This window comes from Glandiceps talaboti, chromosome 1 (genome assembly GCF_964340395.1).
Source record: "Glandiceps talaboti chromosome 1, keGlaTala1.1, whole genome shotgun sequence".
Taxonomy (NCBI): Eukaryota; Metazoa; Hemichordata; class Enteropneusta; family Spengelidae; genus Glandiceps; species Glandiceps talaboti.
The window spans coordinates 9,528,366-9,552,101 of record NC_135549.1 but is presented as its reverse complement, the minus strand read 5'-3'; the positions used below and the strand labels follow the sequence as shown (position 1 = coordinate 9,552,101).

The 23,736-nt window shown below is 34.8% G+C and overlaps 1 protein-coding gene and 1 long non-coding RNA gene across 4 annotated transcripts in view; one reads left to right on the top strand and one right to left on the bottom strand.

The window, feature by feature from the left end:
• The window catches only part of LOC144453840 (A disintegrin and metalloproteinase with thrombospondin motifs 9-like), a 132,311-nt gene that overhangs the window by 89,749 nt on the left and 18,826 nt on the right, over window positions 1-23,736 (top strand). The window lies entirely within an intron of this gene.
• Window positions 860-21,623, bottom strand: LOC144453880 (uncharacterized). 3 transcript variants are annotated; one of them, XR_013482449.1, is made up of 6 exons: window positions 21,348-21,623; window positions 20,029-20,861; window positions 14,298-14,436; window positions 12,127-12,358; window positions 9,128-9,278; window positions 860-1,346 (listed from the first exon to the last, which is right to left on the bottom strand). It is a non-coding gene; the product is annotated as an uncharacterized LOC144453880 (long non-coding RNA). The 3 variants fall into 3 exon arrangements; XR_013482448.1 differs by having other exon boundaries at window positions 14,298-14,401; XR_013482450.1 differs by lacking the exons at window positions 20,029-20,861; window positions 21,348-21,623 and adding an exon at window positions 16,668-16,797 and having other exon boundaries at window positions 14,298-14,401.

Here is a 23,736-nt window from a genome sequence, read left to right as displayed (position 1 = left end):
TGAGGGTCTGATCAAAACAAAAAATAGGAGGTTTGAGATTTTAGAGAATATTTTGTTGATTGACCTGATGTAGATACTGTCTATTTAAATGTATAACAACAAGCACTCATATTGATGTGTTTGCCAACATATACCCCTATGACAAGAGCCACTTCTATTCCTACACATCAGAAGTTAAACAAACAAAATCCTGTTCCCAGTTTTCTACCACAGCTATTTAAGTACATAAAACAAAATGTGGTTTCTGTTAAAATTCAGAGTGCAGAAGTAATATTGATGATGGAATGAGTTGGCAAGAGGTGACATATCACAAGTAATTCTGTGTCAAACCAAATGGTCCCTTCAGAGCCAAAATAACTTTTTTCATTGTCATATATTGTCACCATTGTTTACTATCCCTGTGTTCAATTAATTTCAGGTGTACAGTATATCTAAAAACAGAATTGAATCTGTTGTTTATCAACAAATGACCAGAAACATATTTTGAAAGGCTGCCAAATTTTGTCCAAATTCTTTGTGGAATAAAACAATGGTGACACTGTGAAGTTTGTTAATTCCTTCCTCCTCTTAGTGTTAGTTCTTAGATTTTTCATCTGTTCACCCTGTTTATTGCTAAGATTAGAGTTGAAAATATTGTATATACTTGTATAATTTTGAAGAAAATTTTGTATTTATTGCATGACAGACCCCTGTGTATTTTAGCACAGGTTTTATTTGTTAACTTGAGATGTGTGAAAACGTGACCAACCTCAACTTCACACCCTTATTTTCTCTGTGGATGGACTGACCCAGCTAAGTTAAATAATGGGACTGTACCAAATGAGAAGACAATGAAGGGATGTGATTAAAACAGGGATATTTATTTACTTCAAAATGACTCTTGTTACAGCACAAATGTTGTAATCACAAAACAAGGAAGACTGGACTTGGAGAAAGGTTTTTACCAACACCAGTCTGCTGTCTTGGTGTTCTATTTTCATATTTTCATCACTTTTTTCCACTTGTGGTGATGTAAGGTGGGTGAAAGGAGAGACTATTTTGCTGTAATTTTAAAAACTACTGCTTTATACTTCAATACATTTTCAACAGCAAATTTTTATTTTTTGAAAAAAATGAATTTTTTTTTAATATTGTAGATTATAAAATCTAGATTAGGGTAGGTACCTTTCACCCACTGAAATCACTACATGAATGTACCACCAGAGGGAGCTATTTATTTGTATTATTATTATTATTCCACGGCAGCTTTCTACTTGATGCCATCTCTGTTGAACTGAACATCGGTTCTGATACCTCCGATATTCAAATCAGGGGTGGACTGCTCAGTAACACTCTGTTCAATTTTCCTGCAATGGTAAAAAAAAAAGATATCGGTAACTAAAGGAAAACAATGTACATAAGAAAATGGAAAAAAAATGAAGATAGAATGAAGAAGTGTCTCTTATACTTGAACTATCTACCTCACTAGTTCTTTCTCTGTGCATTTTAATAAACTTTTTATTATCAAATCAGGTTCTTAGTTGTAGTCACATGATAAAAATTATAAACATGTGATACAGAATGTGCTATTATTACCATATATGGATATATAATCATGTGATACCAAAAAGTGCTATTATGACCATATATGGATGTGTGATCATGTGATACCAAATGTGCTGTTATTTCCATATATGGACATGTTGGAAGATGAGGCTGATCATGGACTTATTTATATGCAAAATTCTTTGGCAAGAATATTACCAGGTGCACTCTAGCTACCTCAACATATTTCCTCATGGTAAATATGGTGGCTGAAATATTCATAAGTCAGGACTTTTATCACAATTTTATTTCTTTTTATGACTTTGTCTTAATTTAAATTGACTGGGCTAGAGAATAAATTTATTTTTGAATATTTGCAACCCAGTCATCAGGACAACTAAAGTATGGAACACTTTCTATCGTGTTTCTCCCAGAGAATTTCAGGGAGATACAAGAAGGCATCCTTTTTTTTCAGTATTCTTACGAAGGGTTAGTACTTTTGAAAATGACAGTGTTTTTTTCCCCTAAATTAAAACTTACAGCTGTCTTTATATAAATAATATAAAACTTTTGATGTGCTGTTTATTTGAGTTGGAGAAGTCACAGCAGTATAATAGTTAAACATGTTTAGCATACTTGTCCAATTTGAAAGCTGATCAGCATTGTCAGTTTTGTACTTCTCTGCCATAGAGAAATACAGTCTCACTACCACATGATAAATTCTATTTAAATATAGTATCATTTTATGGCGCCAAAACTTTCTGAGCAAGAGCTGATTTTTGTCAGTCAGTGAGATACACTGAAATACTGTTATTAAAATATTTTATGTACTGAAATAACTTTTTGTTCCTTTGAATTGAGGAATGGTTTATATCTACTGCCCTACTTAGATAAAGCTGACGTGTGTACAAATAAATCACGTTGGTAATTTGCTGCAGAAAATATTACTTCCAGGCCAGGGGTTTTGACCTCGATACCACAAGAACAAGACATCTGTTAAACTTAAAATGTTCCTCACATTTTTTTCTTTCATCATCTTGAAATTTTTATCTTTGACGAGAACGACAGATGGGCTTTTAGTAACCATAAATTTTGCTGCCGCAGAAGAAATAATTCCTTTGATGTGATGGTTTGGAAAAATAAATATTGTCTGTTTGCATGAAGTTTCAAAGTCTGTAGTAAGAGTAAAACCTCTCAGGGTCATATCTGTGTTCACACAACATATGGCAACAATCAAATAGCATATGTATAAAAATGTATTTGATGGCAAGATGGTTGAAAAGCTTGGCTGATCAAGACTTTGGAGTTTGGCACTCACATAGGAATAAAATTGTCATGAGAAATACAGTGATGAAATACAATGATGAAATACAGAAATGCCAGTTTGTCATCAGTATATTCATCCGCAAACAAAACACATATAGTCATGGTGTTATTGACTATAGAATATTTATTCATATAAAAGTTATTCAGAACACAATTACTTTTACAGATAGGAAGTTATTGCAACCCTTCTTTAATATTTTTTATTTAAGTTTTATGGATATCTGCATTCTTCTCCTGGTCACTGAGCTCTGACCCTTTTGTTATACAAAAGTCCAAGAAAAATTGGAAAAATATTTGATGGTTTACTTGAAAATAGCAGATTCTTTCTATCAACATTGCGACAAGCTCCACCATGGCTGCTGCACTTAAATTGACTTTTGCTTAATTATGTTAAAAAGAGAAAATACTTTAGTATAATTTTTTATTGTAGTGAAATACAGACAGTTCACAGATGTACTTTATATTCAAATGACAAAATGGACTTGTCTGCTTTTCAAAAAAGATGTTAGTTTGTAGATTTTCAAATGTGTAAAAAAATTAGTTTGGAAGCGTTTCTTTGATTAATAATGATGCAAACTAATTTTTTTTTGTACATTTATATTTGAGTCAAAAAATGCTAGCTTTGTATTCCTACACTGATAAAGTTACATCAAATGTAGATTTGTAATTTTTATAGAAATTTTTCTAACCCAAGTTGTATTTCTCTCAATTTTGTATCGCTTGAATATACAGTAGACTTTCTGCAAACTATATATCAGTAAAAATAATTTTAGGTATATTTTGTAACTATTTTTGACTTTTTAAGAAGTTTTATCCTCTGTACATATGGTCTTCACACAAAAATACAAAGTATCTTACATCAATCTCTATTTATTATCTCATTAATATTAATTAAACCAAACTTGACGATCCAATCCACAGAAAGAAAAATGGCAGGAGGGACATGTGGGACAAGTGACATGAATTGACAGCCCATAATAGTCTCCTCAGATAACCCATTATAGTCTCCCCAGATGGCCAATGAGAATGATTTTTCAGATAACCCATAAGTCTCCTCATACAGCCCATAATGATAGCCCCTGTGATAGCCCATAATAGTTTCCTGTCACAGTTTGAATTACGTCCTATAGTAGATATATATGATAAGTACCAAAACCCAAAATGCTGTAGTTATAATGCTGAATCCCATAGCAGCAAACTTTCAGCTTTGAAAACCCCAGTAGATGCCACAAACTCATATTCAAACAAAACTTTACCTGTCCAATCTTCCATAAATATCACTTCACATCACAAATATTACTTTCATGATGATCAATATGCACAAAATGTGTTTCTGTATATTTAAACTTAATTTCCTCAGGATATTTGACATTTACAACTCCCAGCTTATTGGACCAAACTTTTCGTGATGTTGAGATATTTCTGGCTACTAGCTTATGGACTGATTGTAAAGTTTTGATTGCTTTGATAATACATTCAACTTTAGAAAGTAAAACAAGAGAGGGGGGCCATTTTGTACAGGCGTAGAACAAAGTTATTTCAAAGTTTCAGCAAGTGTGGGTGACGCAGCATAAATTAACAGTGTGTGCATGACTACGATGTGTGGTGACAGTATATCCCGAACGTATCAATGTCATACATTTTCTGATTTATTCATCCTAACAAATTCATAGGTAATTTTTGTCTGTGGTTTATTTCCCTTCGTACACTTTAATAGCTATCATACAAAAACAATAGATTTAAATCTTTTCCTGTTTGTGTGAACCTACCTTGACTTTGACTTGCCCAAAATTTCCATATGTTTGACTTTCAAGTGTACCCTAGTCTCGGTTACCTATACTCTCGTGAGTCTGGGTAACCCATACTAAGTGTACTTAATCCCATAATGCAGTGTATTGTTAAGAGGAGAATACATACAATTTTATCACTTACACTGAGGGGAATACTACATTTTTCATAGGCTTTTACTTTTCATTTGAAAGAGAAATTAGCTGTTATGCCTGCACGTAATTGTCACTGGCAGTGATGTAGGGATATTTAGATATCAACACTAGTCAATGAAATGTTCGCTTTGACAGAAGAAAACTCAGTGAAAACAAAATTCATTAAGAAAATGTAGTATTTCACTGTATGTGTTAAAAATTGCTTTGGTCTTTAAAGTTAATGTAAAAGGACACCCCCTCCCCCTACCTCCTGAATATGAATGGGTTAAATATCCCCTTCTGATTTCTATATATCAACCCCCCACGCCTGAATGTGAAGTATAAGTTTCCCATCTTATTTCTAAATAATACCCCCTCCCCTCAGAATATGAAGTAATGGGTTCTCCCCTCGGATTTCTATATAGCACCCCCACCCCTTGAAATTAAGTAATGAATATTTCTTCTAATTTCTAAATAACATCCCACCCCTCTGGATATGAAATAATGGACCCCCCCCCCCCCCCCGATTTCTGTATAGTGCCCTCACCCTCTGAAACTAAGCAGTGGGTGTCCCTTGTAATTTCTAAATAACATCCCACCCCTCTGGATATGAAATAATGGACCCCCCCCCCCCCCGATTTCTGTATAGTGCCCTCACCCTCTGAAACTAAGCAGTGGGTGTCCCTTGTAATTTCTAAATAACATCCCACCCCTCTGGATATGAAATAATGGAAACCCCCCCCCCTCTGATTTCAATATAGCACCCTCACCCCCTGAAACTAAGCAATGGGAGTCCCTTATAATTTCTAAATAACACTTCCAACTCTCAGTGTATGAAGTAATGTGTTCCCCTTCCAAATTCTAGATAATGCCTCAGCCCTCTGAATTTTAAGTAATGGGTATATGGGTCCCTGTTCTGATTTCTAAATAACGCCCCCACCCCTCTGAATTTTTGAAGTAATGGGTATATGGGTCCCTGTTCTGATTTCTAAATAACGCCCCCACCCCTCTGAATTTTTGAAGTAATGGGTATATGGGTCCCTGTTCTGATTTCTAAATATTGCCCCCACCCCTCTGAATTTTTGAAGTAATGGGTATATGGGTCCCTGTTCTAATTTCTAAATAATGCCCCACCCCTCTGAATTTTTGAAGTAATGGGTATATGGGTCCCTGTTCTGATTTCTAAATAATGCCCCACCCCTCTGAATTTTTGAAGTAATGGGTATATGGGTCCCTGTTCTAATTTCTAAATAACACCCACCTCGCCCTTTGAATTTGTAGTAATGGGTAAATGGGTCCCCCTTCTAATTTCTAAATAAACACCCCTCCCCTCTGAATTTGAAGGAATGGATAAAATAATGCCCCCACACTTTGAATTTGAAGTAATGGGTAAATGAGTCCTCTTCTAATTTCTAAATAATGCCACCCCTACCCTTTGAATTTGAAGTAATTTGTAAATGGGTCCCCCTTCTAATTTCTAAATAAATGCCCCTACCCCTCTGAATTTAAAGTAATGGGTAAATGAGTCCCCTTCTAATTTCTAAATAATGCCCCCACACTTTTAATTTGCAGTAATGAATAAATGAGTCCCTTTCTAATTTCGAACTAATGCCCCCTCACTTTTAATTTGCAGTAATGGGTAAATGGGTCCCCTTCTAATTTCTAAATAAACACCCCTCCCCTCTGAATTTGAAGGAATGGATAAAATAATGCCCCCACACTTTGAATTTGAAGTAATGGGTAAATGAGTCCTCTTCTAATTTCTAAATAATGCCACCCCTACCCTTTGAATTTGAAGTAATTTGTAAATGGGTCCCCCTTCTAATTTCGAAAATAATGCCCCTCCCCCTTTAAATTTGAAGTAATGGGTAAATGAGTCCCCCTTCTAATTTCAAAACAATGCCCCCACACTTTGAATTTGCAGTAATGGGTAAATGGGTCCCCCTTCTAATTTCTAAATAATGCCCCCACACTTTGAATTTGAAGTAATGGGGGGTTCCTCTTCTATTTTCTAAATAATGTCCACACCCCTGAATTTTAAGAAATGGGTAAATGGGCACCCCCCACCCCACCCCCACCCCCACTGAATATGAAATAATGGATCCCTTGTAATTTCTAAATAATGCCCCAACGCCCTGAATTTTAAGAAATGGGTGATATGAGACTCCCAGTTTCTAAATAACAGTGCACCCACCCCCTGAATACTTTTGTTCTAGATACTGCCCTTACCCCTCTAAGTACAAAGTACTGTAATGGGTTCAACTTTATTTCCAAGTTATGCCACCACTCCCAAATGTAAAGTAATTATTCATTATTTCTAAACAGTGTCCCTACCCCCAAATTTGGAAGAATGGATTCACCTCTCTAATTTCTAAATGTTAAGATATGCCCCACCCCACAAGTGTAATGGCCTCATCCTCCTAACTTCAGAATGTATTGGTTTAAGTATGCAAGTCATCATCAAGTGAACGCCACACAAGTTTTCAATACTGTACATTATATAACCTCACAATAACAAAATGGTTTCATGCAGAATTGTTGCTAAGGAATACTGTTATATAAACATAAATCATGCACTTTGAAATGTCAAAAAAATTGTGAGTCTAGAAAAGAATCCAGTTTGTTATTGTGAGGCTATTGTGTAGTTTAATAAAATCAATGTCTACAAGACAAATAATAATATTGGTTCAGCATAGCTCGTTGACCTTCCCAATATACATGCCAAGTATGTGGGTCTGGTTGACTCTCCTTCTTCTTTAATGTACATACAAACAACTGTAGTCTTCAGAGATCTTGTTGATTCTGGGACCTGACCTTCTCTGAAGTCAATGGCTACAACCTTGTCCTGAGCACACCTGTTATTTGTTATGACCATGTCCACATCAGATCATGTTGACATACATTCCCTTCTTCTTGAATGAAGTACTTACAATGGCCTTGTCCTTACTAGACTTTTATTCATATTGTATGTGTATGGCCTTGATCTTTGTTTGACTATCCATCTTCAGAACATAGTGCTAGAGGTTTCCAGCCTATATGTACTTTCTTTTCACCGTGTCATAATCCTTATATCCTGGATTTGACCTCTGACCTTTTCTGTCTGCAGTTCCACTACCACTGCAAGTTACATGCTTGCAAGTTGTAGCTATATACAGTCTACATCATAATTTAATACATTTTAATGATACAGAGGTGTAGTTATATTGTAATTATGCCATTAGCTATAACAGATGAAACTATAAGGATTGAGACAAATAAAAATAAGATTCCCATGTTTGTGTCAAGTTTATAGCAAGTTTGTAACTTTTTATCAGAATCATGCACTAATATTGTGATTTGCCCCTTCCTGTCACATGACTTCACAGGAAGCCAATCACAATGCTGTTTACATCTGAGTGACTTACATTAGATAAAAGCTACAACATGTATATTTTCTTGACTTTATAATAAGGTCATGCACCAACCCCCATATTACTTTATATACGTATTCGTTATCATGTTACTTGGCAAAATGTATATCTAAACCAGGTTTCTTACAAATCACTTCATCATATGTAGTGGTTAAGGACAAGGGGTCATAAGGGGGGGGGGGCATCAGAGGCCTCCTTTTCACCTAGAAACTAATTTTGAGGAATATTACTGTGATAAAAGTCAGAGAGGAAACACTTTCAGAAGAGATACTATAACTACATATTTTGAAATAAGTATGTAATAAATATTCTCACTTTATACATTTATACAAGGGCAGGCAATTTCTAAAACATTTACAAACAAGTTTCAAAACTTAAAAAAACAAAAAAAAAACAGCATCATATGGGTGCTTTTCTTAAAGCCTCTTTATAGGTTAGCCTTGATATTCAGTGCTTCAAATCCAGGGTCCCTAAATTATTGAACAGATGCCATGAAGTTGAAGGGCTATTAATCTTCCTCCTAATTTCATAACTGTGCAAAAATAGCATCATAAGGATGCCTTTCCTAAAACCCTTTAGCTTAGTAGAATTTTGAGATATCCAGGTCCCCACACCTCAGAACAGCTGTTTTAAAGTAGCTTGCCATAAATCTTCCAGTTTCCAGGGACCACTGTAGTAGACCATTTGATAATCTTTTTATATCAAGGCTACCTGTGTTTATGAAATGTCTGCAGACACAGTTATATTAAGATTTATGGGGTAACAAATGTAGAAATTAAGCTGACCCTGACTTTAATTAGAAAGACACTCAATACCTTAAAGTTCAAACTGCCGACAGAATACTTGCCCTGAATACCAAACAGACAGGATGGAACAGTGTACTGGCAAAATAGCTTATAGTTATACATTTAAGTAAGATTCTCAAATGAAATACCAGCAACTTACTAAGATGAACACTACAATTCATCCAGGATTATCTGGTGCAAGGAATGCCATATGAGGCACTCCTTCAGTTACCAACACTAATTTTCCATATGTCGGCTGTTTTAAGGCACTGCTACTCAATCAAAATCTTGTCACCTCCCATCCACAGTCTCTGTAAAGATATAGAATGAAACATCACATTTGCCAGAATCAGGTATATTACTTTGAAAATCATGAATGAAGTGAAAAGTGAAATGGTATCATACATTAAGTCACTTCTGAAATCATTGATTGCTTCATCTCTAGAAGTTTTGTTCCAAAAAGAGAAGGAAAAGACATTGAGACTTGTCAAGAAGTGTAATAGTGTCCTAGTTTTCACAATCAAGGTCAAATAGTTGTTGTGAACCCAGATTTGTTTGTATCTGTCAGTTTCATGTTGATAGATGTATGTGTAATCTCATGGGTGTCCTATATGATGCAGTCGATGATAGGTGAAATATCTGATCTTGTCAGGCTAGTATTTACACAGTTGACATTTTGCAGTTGTTGTCAAGTTTTGTCTCCAAAAACACCCCAGATAGGAAATTTATGGCTATTGGTTATCTTTTCTTGCCCATCTCATAATAGGACAGTTGAAATTTTGCAGTTGTCAACTTTTGTGTCCGAAAACTCCTTAGATTTTGAACTTTATTATTGTTAAAATATCTTCATTCTATTGATAAAGTTGCAGTTTGCAGTTGTTCTCAACTTCTGTACTGTAAATTTTCTCAGATAGGAACTTAATCGTTGGTTGATATATAGTATTGTGCATCTCCTATTGAGACAGTTGAAATTTTACAGTCATTTTCAACTTCTGTGTCTAAAACCCACCTCAGATGGAAACTGGAAGCTCTGTGGTTATTGAATTAATGAAAAATTGAGTTTTCACCTCAAAAACATACACATTCAGGTCAGCATGTAAATAAAATTCAGATACTTCTAATAAAACGTATACTTTTTATTAGAAGTCATCATTATTATTATTGTTGTTACTGAGAAATATCTCTAAATGAAATGAGGTTATTTTTGATCTCCCATCATACCACATCTCCCTTTTAATACTTCTACATCACAGGACAACTGTGAAGAATTAGTGATAAAGTCTTGTCAAAAGTAAATGTAATGGGGTCAAGCAGTTTAGTAATTTCCTGTTGCCATCTTGAAACCTAAGACAAGTTTACTGAGAATAGCTGAATTTGGAATTATTTATAGATTGTATCTGTGTGTTTATGCCATGTTGAGAAGTGAAGCAAGATTAACCACGTCTGAAAGTGAAATGCTGTCTTATGCCATTTTATCAGGTAAATTAATCTTCTAACAACCTTTGTTAATAATTGATAAATCTCTATAAAGAACATGATCAATTAAATAATGATATATGTACATAAATTTCATGCCCTGTTTTATTATGTGGCCATTTTGCTGCAATGCATGATGGGAATGTCATCGCACTTTACTGTAAAACCAAACAACTTTGACGATGACACCAACACCCATCACCATTCCTCTATTTAAACATATCCAACGTCATAGCCATCATGTTTATAAATATTTGTAAATGGAAGTTGACGAAAAGGAAAAAGTCTTTTGGAGCCGTGTAAGGGGGATGCGTGAGGACGAATGATTCCAATCTAATGATAACACAAAAGTTTAACTATTTTTATGTTAAATGTTGTCAATCAGTTTTGAAATATTTCCCTTCATCAAGGTATATTAAATGAAGGATGTCTCTTATATGAGTGGGCCTGTGTATCTGTCCTTAGTGTAGCCCCAGGTTGTCAACCAAAGTTATTGAAAAGTTGGTCCAGAATAGAAAAAGAAAGAGTGCCATGTCCTACGGTTCCACTGATTGTTATACAATGCAGACGGATTCAAACATTGGGTTTTAAGTTATTTTGACTACTGTCCCTTAAATTTGAGAGAGAATACTTCTAAAAAATATTGCAATGAAAATTTTCTTTGTCTCGATATTAAATAAATAAAAAACTCCCTGCGATATACAACTGATGTTAAAGCCTCCATGAAAAAATGAAAAGTTTTGAAACCAGCTCATTTTTGAAATCATTGTAGTCTAAGTAGTTACATTCTTTATGGAGTGGTGCATTTACATGTTTCATATGTCACATTAATTCATACTCAGCTGTACAGGAAATTTAAGTTACACTTCATAAACTGACAAATGTATGGACGCCAGCATATCAAACTTTGTGTGATCATAGTTGGTGATTTCATGGTTAGCATAGTAAGTGACAAATAACAAACATTACCGCAGCCATTATAAATGAAGTCTTTGTGTGATCTGAATAACTTGGTACATAAAGGTTTCAGGCACCCAGCCACTATGTAGCGTGACCATTTACTCTCTTTAGTCACAATTTGAGAATGTGATTATATCAATGGTGGAATTTACAATGTAGTCGGAGTACTGAAATGCCCCTTTATAGTCAAGAGGAAGCTTTCCTATTCAACCAAAGGGCTGAAAGCAGCTTACTTATTAGTTGCATATACTAGCATTTGTACTGACTCAAGTTGAGTGTAGTACTGTTTTAGCTACCCAGTTTCGTAACCATGGTAATAGAAAAAGGGAAATGTGGTAGAACTAAAAAGTTGATGTAAATTTGACTGATTTAATAAAAGACTTGGTGTAAAACAAAAAAATATGACACATTCAAGGATTTATGAGCAGAAAGCCACAGTAACTATAAAAAACACCCCCCCCCCCCCCCCCCCCATAGTGACATATTTGTGTTAAGAAGTTTTCTTTGCATATTCTCTGGGTAATAAAGTTGAACTACAGTTTATGTTATATTTTTTAGTTTGAATTTTAGCAGAGTGCAGAATATCACTTCTAGACATGGGCACAATTTTATCGAGTAAGTCATGGAATGCAAGTTGTTAATAAAAGCAAGTTTGTCTGTTTTAGTTACTGTGGCTATAACAAAGATTATGATTGGGAGATACATGTAATATAGTGAACTTACTTGGCCTTGGTGATTTGGTATTATGCAAACACCATTTGGTGTGATACAGTATCTTCCTTGATTCTACATGTCATATACTGCATGTAGTTAGTCACTGATTATTCCAAGGACAATTTGTCTGGTTACTGACATGTCAGAGGTGGAGGAGAAAACCATCAATCAGTCTTTCTAATGGTATAGAAAATAAATACTTTGGTGGCTTCTTCTCCTATCCATATCAAGCTTTGTGAAGCTGTAGGAGGAAAAAAGTAAAATAGTTTAACACCAGCAAGTTAGCAATAAAATACAGAGGTAGTTGAATGCCAGCAAGTTTGTAATAAGTGATAAATAGATCCAGGAAAGAGCTGAAATAAAGTCAACACCAGCAAGTTTAAGCAATAAGTGATACACGGATACAGGAAAGAGCTGAATGCCACTCACTGCCAGCAAGTTAGCAATAAGTGATACATAGACATTCATTCTTTTGCACTCCCATTTGGCAAAAGTTTCTAATGATAAGACATGATTTGATTTTTACATGAAAGCTCAATTTTTAGTTTACAAACATAATATACATGTAATAAGATGATAACTATAGAGGGAATGAGTTGAGATATAATTCAAAGAAGAAACTTCAATCTTTCTCAGATTGTCCTTTCTGGTATTCCCTTTTTACTTTCACCAACTTTACCATAGTAAATCATACAAGAAGTCCTTTATTAATGGGTGAATACACTGAATGACGTTTGTGTATTCAGTTCATGGGAGGTTCAAGGAGAGAGAAATCATGGTGCAACTGTGGTATGACCTGGCCTACATCTATATATCTATGTCTTCTAATTTGTCATATGCCTTCATCTATCTCTAAATAAACACTTCTAGTCTTTCATCTAAGGTTGTGTGTCCTTTTCCAAGATTCCACAAGAATACATTGAAATACCTTATTGTCAGAGGTGTGTTATATTACTAAAAAATTTCAACAAGAAGTTTAATGCCTGTTTTTTTTTTTACACTGACAAGGCATGGCGTATCAAAAGTTAAGGTGTATAGTATAATTAATAGTGGAAAGGTTTTTAATTTGAAGATAAAATCATATACAATTCAAAGGTATATGTATGAGATACAGTTCAAAGGTTAATAATATGAACTTTATATATATATAAGGTTTAGTTTATGGTTAAATTCATTGATTGAATATTTTAGGCGCCCCCCCCCCCCCCCCCCCCCCCCCCAGTTACTGATATGTGTAGAGTCGTGATGGTACATGTAGAATGAGTTAGTGTGACCAGCTTGCTGTTGAAGTTTTTTTCTGAATAGCTGAAGTCCTTGGGCAAGATTTGAACCACGATTGTGCCCCAGTCAACCAAGCTAAATTGGTGACCTGGTAGGATAGTGGTTGCAATGTGAATGCTTTAATCCCATGTGCTTATATAGAAGATGCAATGGGGGTTCTCCTGGGAGTTGAAGTGTAACTGGCCGTAGTGATAATACAAGTCTGTGCCAGGGGTAACAATTTGAAAAGTGGTTTGAACTCAGTGTGGGAAAGTGCCAGGTTTAAAACTAAAATTATTATGCAAATATAAGGTTAATGAGATGCAGTTCAAAGGTTAATAATATGAACTTTATATAAATAAGGTTTAGTTTATGGTTAAATTCATTGATTAAATATGTCAAAGAAATTTTAATGAGATCCTTATGAAACACATTTTCACACACTTACCTCTTCAATTGCATCAAAATAAAGCTATCATAAAGGTGTCATTATTTTTTTAGCCCCTCCCCCCTCCCCCAATGGGCAATGCCAGGAAGGGGTTATTACATCAGGCATGCACTGCCATTTCTCTGGCATGCATTAGACTTTTTCAACCAAACTTGGCAAATAGATTATAACATATACTGTATGCAACATATGTATGTTACTTTAATCACATGACCTCAACATTTTTGTGACAAAAAAGCACATTTGACCTCATATCTCCAAATGTTTGATACATACAGACACCATTCAAGTGTCTATCCCACATAGTAAGTTTTCATAGGAGACTGTGCTCTTTGACCCTTTCCAACATTTTCAAGGTCAAAGTGCCAAAATTTGTCTTGCTACCATAACTCCAAAAGTTTAATGTACAAAGATGCCATTTAAGTGTTTACACCCTAAATATCAATGGTAAGCTTTCATTTTGTGTCTTTACCTTTGACCTTGACCTCCATCATCTGTTCCAATTGGAAATTTGCTCAATAATCAGTTTGGAGTGTGTGTTCATGGGTTGCACTTTTTGCATCGATGACTCTCTCACTGAAAAAGTTTAACACAGAAATCTGTAAAATTCACTGAAGATATACATATATATATATCATGATAATATAAGAGGTACCCATAACATTGAATATGTTAAAGTTATCCAGATACAAACCAAAATATTGACTAAGTACATGTAATATTCATTACCCTACCTGCCAACCCTACTCCCACCTAACCAACCAGAAGCCAGCACAACAATTGAATTCTGAAGAAATTGTGATTTATTTCAAAAAATCTTGCATAGATATAAGAGTTTGGTAACATTTTCAACCACAAACCACAAACTTGCATCTTTGCACCAGTCCACTATGATATGCCAGTGTCTTGCCATAGATTAAAGGATGATGATGTTAGATAGATTAGAGTGTAACCGAGATTAGGATGAGAAAATTTGTCTGGTTTGTATAAGCTATAGGAAAATTTGGTCCCAAACAAAAAGAGTTGATCTTAATATCTTTATCTGTATGGCTTCTCTGATAATTCTGATGTGAGAAAATGGAATTCAAACATTGGTCTTTGAATTTTTGGGTAAATTTTAGAGTATGTGGTAAATATCACACATCTTTCATGTGTTGATCTTAAATTTATGGAGAGCTCAAGTAAACTGAGTGGGAAACACTGCGTAAACCAACAAAGCACTATATGGTGGAGTAAATTTAGATTTAAAGATATTCCCCCATCTACTTAATCACGACAAAATTATTCAAAAATTGAAAAAAAATGTCATATAGCTAAGGTCTGGCTTCAGATTTGTTTGTTTAACATTTGAAAATACAGCTTTTATGCTTCTATTATCATGCAGCATTCCAGGGACCAATCACAGGGGACTATCATGTTTCTTTGTTTGTTTTTACATTCCTCAGTTCATGCAACCCAGCTAATCATACTTCAAACATATACATAGTATACATGTATGCTAAATACAGGGGGTATAATTGAAATTGTCACTGTATCCAGTACGTTAATTAATTGAATAAAGTTTTCAATCATTACAGAATTGCAAATGTAACTTAAAGCCCCAGTGGTTGTAACTGAAAATAGTTTTTCCCAATTGTTCTGTTCTTACTAGTATTTTCACTTCATTATAATTTCATATTTTGGTAAAACTCATGTATGACTGTCAAACCCATTAGCATCCCTCAAATTTACAATTTTCAGACAAAAAAATAAAATGAGTGTTGACATGTGTAGAGTCATGATAGCAGAATAGTTAGTGTGACCAGCTTGCTGTTGAAGTTTTTTTCTGAATGGCTGAAGTCCTGGTATACTGCTGTATACAGTCATTTGGGTTATATATTACCAACTGTAGATTTAAATTCAGTATCCAAAAGTTTCATTAGCGTCATATCTTACCAACTATAGATTTAAATTCTATTAGTATTCAAAAGTTTCATTAGGGTCATATCTCACCAACTGTACTAATATCATTAATCAGACTTGTGTAATCTTGTCCCTTGATTTGAATTACACAATTTAGCTCTCAATTAAAAACCTTGTGTGCATTCTCGGACACGATTTTTCTTTAATGAACATAGTGTGTACATTCCATATCATGTCTGCAACTGTTACACATAATTCAAACAGTCACATTAGCTAGAGGACCAAACAACAATTCTTTATAATTATATCTCTAATTATATAGTAATAGTATATATGAACATCTCTAGTCTGTTATATATATTTTTATCATGTATTTCATTATACCACCCACGTAGCAAATTAATGTAATAACTTTCATCAAATGAATATCATGCCTTAAAATAGATTATCAATCTGTCTGTATTAACCTAAAATAGGAAGTCATGATATAGTTTGTCAGCAGTCATATAAGCTTAACAAACAAACAAACATTATCAAATGTGTATGTTATTCCAAGTATATATGGGTTGCTGCATAGCAAAATACAAGAAAGTATAAGTATTATAGTTGCTTTATCCTGTGTTTTAAAAACTTTTTGCTGAGGGTAATAGTGAGGAAAAAATATACCAAAGCTACCCTGTCAGTTTTAAATGCTAGAAACTTAGATAAAATTATGTTACATAAATCATAGTGGAGAGTCTATACATAAATGTGTGGAATCAAACTATGGTAGTTTTACCTGATTCCTCCTTTTTGTTACTTACAGCTCCCCAACCTCAGTAAAAAACTCTGCAAATACTTGTATATTGACAGATTCATTGCATTCGTTTCCAATCCTGACAGTCATACACCACAGTATGTTTGGGCCATGTGAAAAAAATCTTTCAGTTAACATCTTTACCTGTCTTTAAAACATCCATGGTGATCATATAAATTGTGAATTGTAACCTGCAAACAGCTGACACTGATACTTGATGGTAAATGTCACGTAAAACCTGGCAACTTGACTCCTTGATAGCGTATTAACCAGCTGACAGATTAGGTACAGGCTATCCAAAACTGAAATTTGAGTCATACAATTGACTTAACTGGTGATTGGTATGGGCGAAGGATCACATTTAAAATACTAGAAAGTAGATAAAATTTGACCTTTACGACAGATGTGGTAATATCCAGGATCGACATGGACAAGAAATTGAATAATTCGGAATGCGAGGAAACCATAATTAACTACAGAGAGTGATAAATATAGTAGAATAAGGAATGTAAGAAATATGATAAATTGACGGGAATGTTGGGCAGTTGGAAAGGGTAAATCAGGAATGTCAGAAATATTAAATGATGGATTGCTTAAATGATAGATTTAGGGACAGGGTACACGTGTAAAAGCCACAAATGTAAAGATGAATGATAGATGGCTTCATGAACTCAGGATGCCAGCAGCTAAACTGAGTGCAAAACTTGATATTATCTTAGATATTTAGGGACTGAAAAAGACTCAAAATATGGAAAATAATACATAAATTAAAATGTACTGACTGATTTAAGAGGGGGCCAATTATTTCAAAGAAAGTTAGGACACTTTTAAAGTGCACAAAACACGAGATCTTACCCCATTGGTTTTTACTAGCTATTAGTTCCCTGTGTTATTGAGTACCCGGGTGGATAATGGTTGGACATTGTAAGTTCAAGCTAGATCATACATGTTATGGTAAACTCTTGTAAGTATGTAATATTATAGAAGTAATCAATGCTTGGGGGAAAAGACCAACTAAACTCGGGAGACAGTACAAGGACAGCCATACACAGAACATAAAAAAATTTGCAGAATGAGAGCTTTCATATGAACTTTGACCTGAATACAGCTTGTTAAGTCAAGAAGTAGAGTAGCCTTGGCATTTTAGCAAGATATAGGCCAGTTCTAATTATATTCATTTCTTTGCTGGGTGCAAGCCAAATATTTATGTTTTCACATCATGTGTGTCAGACAGATAATTACCTTCTCTATACAGTTCTACTACACAGATATTAAATAACCTAGCCTCAAATCCTGGGTGGGACTGTTCTAGTCTTTCCGTTCAAGTGTCTCAGTGTGGGCCTTATTACTCAGCTTGTATAAACTGTTGAAGTATTGGTCCTGACGGAATTCTGAAATAGCATACTGTACAGCTGAAGTCTGCACGTCATGTGGATTTATTGAAGAGATATGAATTAGTGCAGATTTGCCAGGACAAAATTGACATAGCAGTAACATTATGACAGTCACCTACTGTTGCTGCAATTATGCCAATACAAATTCTATCAAAAATCACACAAAAATTTTTCATTTCAATGCAATGAACAAGACAAATAACATACTTTTTATAAAAAAATTCCCAAAGTTGTTAGCGAACCTTCAAAAGAGACTATATATGGTAACCAGTACTAGACATACTGTTATAAAATTTATAAAGAAATAGTTTTGTATTAAAAAGATACAAAATAAACACAGATGGTTTTTCAAGATAAATCTGGTATTAAAGCTGTCCAAGTAAAGGTGATGATTTATGCACTGGTAGTCATTCAAGCAGCAGCTGATAATCTGATTTAGTATTTTGAATGAAAAGCCACACAAAATTGATGTAAATTTGTCCTAAGTGACAGTGTCTGTACATTGTAGACAGACTGAACGGGTAGTATGGCGACTAGAGTGACCTCATCAGACATACAGTCAGCAGTAAATTTGAAGTGTTTGTAAACCTGTATGCAGAAGATTTCTTTCATAATCTGTATCTCAAATAAACTGTGAAGGTAGCAGGTTGCTAGGTTCCCCTTCACAACGTGACATTTTGCACTTTCAGGAAATCCTTGTTAGTATACGGAGTGTCCTTCATTGTTTAGCATTATAAACATTTAGAAAATAATTTCGAGCATACCTGATTTCTTATTCAGCATAATGTTCTTAGCCTGATATAAAAGGCCTGCTAAATTTCAATATATATTATGAATAATTAAAATATAAATAAAGTTGTTAGTTTAAAAAGTTTATTTGACCTGACAGCAATGATGTCATTTCCTGTGCTCAGCAGTGATGTCACTTCCTATACAATCATGCAAAGAGTCTATTTGATATTCTTGAATAATTAAAACTATATCAACATTTGGAATTATTGGCAGACATAGCATTGATGTCATTTCCTGTGCTCAGCAGTGATGTCATTTCCTGTATATAATCATCCAAAAGATAATATTTGGTATTTTTGAATAAATTAATTGGTCAATATTTTAATTTATGGCAGACAGTATATAGTGATATCCTGTACAATTATGCAAAGAGGGTATTTGGTATTTTTGTACAATGGATCAACATTTGATGTTACAATGAAATAAACTGAAGTAATTACTAGGTAATCCACTAGACCCAAAACAAAAACTATGGCGAAAACACCCACAGGCACGAAGCAAGTAGTGTGCCTATGCCTGAAGCAAATTTGTCTTTGGCAAATACAGTCTTGGGCTACTTAAAGACATAATACACTTATTTCCATAGACAGATTTCACTCTTTTGCAATTTTGATTCAGTGAAAATTACATTTCTAAATTACTAAAATATCAGATTGATTGCTATTTAAATAGGTACGACTTGAGAGACAAGAAGGTTCATTTCTAAATACGAGAGAGACAATAAAGTTTAGTGATAAACAGTTAAAGTTTGCACATTAGACACTCCCTCTTTGGCCCCAAACCAGTGACACTGAAAGTGGTCATCGATCCGCAACCCCTCATGTCATAAATCGCAGAGGACTATGATGTATAAACGGCATTCACATGTATCAAGTCTAAGACTTAGTTCTGTAGCATTATCAAGATATTTGAGTTCTTAAAGGCACATAATTCAATCCCATGCTCTTGAATTAGTGCTGTCATATCACATATCAGTGGAGACCTAAAGATTAGTTCTGGACCAAATTTTTCAAAAGCTCTGAATTTCTCACCCAAATTGTACTTTGCCTGTAAAATCTGATGTATATGATTAAATTATGTCTTTGTATGCAAGTTACCTATATATATACAGTATTATGGTACATAGATATGTTTGGATGATCAGGTATGGTGATGTCAAGTGTTATTGGTTTACTTAAAATGACAATACATTTGATGAATTAAACTACACACCAGAGTATTTGTTTTTGACCTTGTGGTTAATTCCTGGTGTCTTGCCATTTTTACTGTGAAGATGTTCAAAGTATAATTATTGGGGTGATCGTTATCAATTAACTCACCTGAATTGTTCTCTTCTGTGGGTGGTAGATTTATTAGAGTCTTTTGTCCTGGAGAAGTCATTTCAAGAAAAATTCAAAGTAAAGCCCATGTAATCAGCTTTGTTGTAGGTTGTAAAATTCTTCAATCATACTACCACAGTCATAATAGGGTGTCATCTTGTAGGTGTGAATATCCTAATAAGTTCAAAGTACCAAAGGTGTTTTCATTACAACTGTAGTCCATTGTACTCCATTCTGCTATCTCAGTATCCAGTGATTATAGGGTGTCATCTACAGTGTTAAACCTCAAGGGAGGTTTTCACAAAGTAAACCAAAGAATAGGCCTAGCTCACTCCGTCCATCTTGTAGGTTACTCGGGGGAGTCTTGCATCCACTTCTCATCTTTGCTTTGAAGCTTGTCACCATTGTCACTTGTTTTCACAAAACAAACATCAGTGATATCAGCTGCTAAGATTAGTTGAAGTTCACAGTCTATCCACAAATACCAACTGTTGTACTATATGTTGTAACATTAAGTTGATAGTTTCTAACATTCTGTGCGAAGTATATGTTTGTATGCTTGGTGATTGTCTTAGTGTCCTAGGACAAGTATCATGCAACCTTGCCTTGAATGACGTCAGTCATCAACTGCTTCATTACACACACAGTTGATAGTAGCAGGAAATCCTCTATAAATACATAATGTATGTGTTTGTATGGAGGGTCATTCCTATTGTCATAACACTGAGACACCCAAGGTAACTCTAACTAACTCATCAAGGTCTTCCTGTCCCACGGCCCTGTACCTTATAAGGAGACTGCATGACCATAGTTGAACTCACAGCTGCTGGCGCCTGTAATTACATCATAAAACATTGCCACTATGAACACCTCATAATTCATATCCACTTTTCTTGCAAATGAGGCTGACACTAGAAAACAACAAAACTATCTGTCGGATTCTTAGAATAACGTGGATGCAAGACAAACAGTTGAAAGCTTTGAGCTGGGTGTGTGTGTATGTATGTATGTAAGCAAGCACTGCTTTAATTGTACTAATTCAGCTGTAACACCCTAGGTTATTGCTTTGTTTTGTTAGTTTACCACCAAGACAACCCATCGCTACATTGTAGCCACATCAAAGTGAAGTGAAGGTTTTTGCATAACAGATGTGATATTGAATGGGTACATCTTCATCGTAGATTGGGTTTGGCTTGCTCAATGCAACAATCTCTTCAATTTAACTGTGTTAGGTTAAACCCAATTACAGGCCTAACAAAGCATACATAGGTCTCAGATAAGAATAGAAACACATTAAAGTTACATGAAGTAAAACTTACCCAGCTTTAAAGTTTGGTTAGCTAACACCAGGGATGGTTTGCAGGGTATTTGTCCACCTTCAAAGACAGTTAGTTGCGCTTGAGCGGTTTCAAATTGGTCTTCCCTCTCCATTCTGAGGCTTGAGTGCAGTTGTAGCCTGCTGCCCCTCTTGATTTCTTTACATGTGAATGGGCCATGCACCACTATACACTGTTGTAGCTAACATCACTTGCAAACAAATTCATAATACATAGTATGAGCCCCAACATACTTCTATTAGGCTTACCATATACTATGGAAACTTGGCCAGTACAACTGCATTAGCATAACTACAGCTGTCCTCCTAAGTTGCCACCTACCGACATTGCTCCTCCCCCTTTACTGCCTTGACACTTTCTGAATTTCAGGATTGGACGATTTTATGAAGTGCTGTACAAATTTCTCTTGCAATGTGTGATTAATTGTTAATGAAATGCACCAGTGTATACTTTCCTTGTTTTAAATTATTAACAACAGGCTCCAGGGAGCCTTTGATATTTTTTTTTTAAAATTTGGAAATGGTGACCTTTGAACTATGGTAATTTAAGCTACTATCAATTTACTGATAATTAATCACCAGTAGTTTGTGCACCTCCCCCCTTTCACTCCCTTAATTAGCCCAAGACTGTTGCATGGAGACCAAGTATGTTCACAAATATATAGCAGGTCATAGCAAACACAGGGATCGTATAATACTTCATAGTTGTCTGTAAGCATGCTAGTACATGGTTATTTTTGGTGGTTAGGGATTTTTTTTTGTCCAAAGCAACAATGTGACTGGAAAGATTTCCAACTTGCATCCACTCATTTTACACGTCTGCTACACCTGAGTGGCATTGTGAGGCAATTATGCAAATGTGGAGCCTGTAGGCATTGCAGGTAGGCTTGTAAGGCTGTGATATTGATAGTCCATTCATTCAACAACAAAGCCATGCCTATTGCAGCTGCATTTGAAACCAAACTTTAAGAGACCATATACTTTGAATCAATTCCTGTCTTCAGGATTTTTTGAACAATCTTCAGCATGTATTTCTGTCATCAAAAGTTCTGTTTTTTTTCACTGCCTGATGTGGTTGTGCAGTTCAAATACCTTGTTTTAAACTGTTGTAACTTGAATCTTGCACCCAATTTGTTTGCTGTTTAGAAGTATCAGTAAACAAGTCGGCTTCTTTTTAGCCAGGTTTAAAGACTGTCCTTGAGAGGTTTTTTTAGCATATCAGCATCTTCAAGAGATTTGTATCCCAGATGGTTCCTATGGTTACCTGATTGTTAACATGACACTTAACAAAACATCAGGTGTATACAGTCCACGTATTATCATGATTGCAGTCAGTCCACATACTGAATCAATTGCCAGGCATTTTTTTTTTACTTTGCATATGCTGTATTTAAAAATGTATTGTATTTATTAGCAGGAACAAAAGTTTGCTATTCTATTAGGCTGAAAATTTACTTCTCCCACAAGTCCATAAACTTAACAAATAGGATAGTAAAATTATACTTGTATGTCAACAGTTATGACAAACATGTCTTCTTATCTGTTTGATACTCTGAGTGCTATGTACACTTTGACTGAATTGTCAATGTTGGGTACATAGTGGGGATCATAGTTTTAAAAAAAAAGTGATGTCATCCACTCTGTTGTGCCCCTGGCTACCTTGTTGAAGTTGCTACTTAAGAGATCATACCAGTAAACCTGTTTATTTGCAGTACTTGTTTATATGGGTACATTGAAACCAACAGGCAGTGACATGTATCACTGCAACAACATTGGTCGTAAACATTCTAATAATAATTTGTTAGTGGTTTATAGTGTTAAAGAGAAGGACGTTACTCAGTGACACTTTAGGATAGGAAGTTGAGTCAACTTGTTCATTGTGTTGACATCAAAGTTTGTATCAATTGTATCACAATTTATGAGTCATCCAATCAAAGTGATACAGTGTTCCAGAGTGCAACCCAGTGTTTCAACTTGTACATTTTTCTAAAATGGATTCCTTCAAAATATCTCTTTATCCACCTGGTAGATATCTAAAAATTGTCTTTGATGGATAAGTTGGCAGGTGTCAACACAAATTCTATACTCATAATTTGAAGTTAACCATCATATTAAAATTTGTTTCAAGAAATATTTTTAAAGTTTGACCGAAGTATTGCTACTTGTCATATATTCATAGTATATCAAGAAATTGCCGTACTGTGCAGGATTTTAGGCATTTTACAGTTTGTATGTTTGTGATGTGTCACATAGTTTGGCACTGATGCAGGTGATAGTTGTGTTGTGTTTGTACTAAATGTTTATCTAGCATTACAAGTTGAAATCCAGTGCTAAGTGACCTGACATGAATGGATGTTTAATGAAGCAGACAA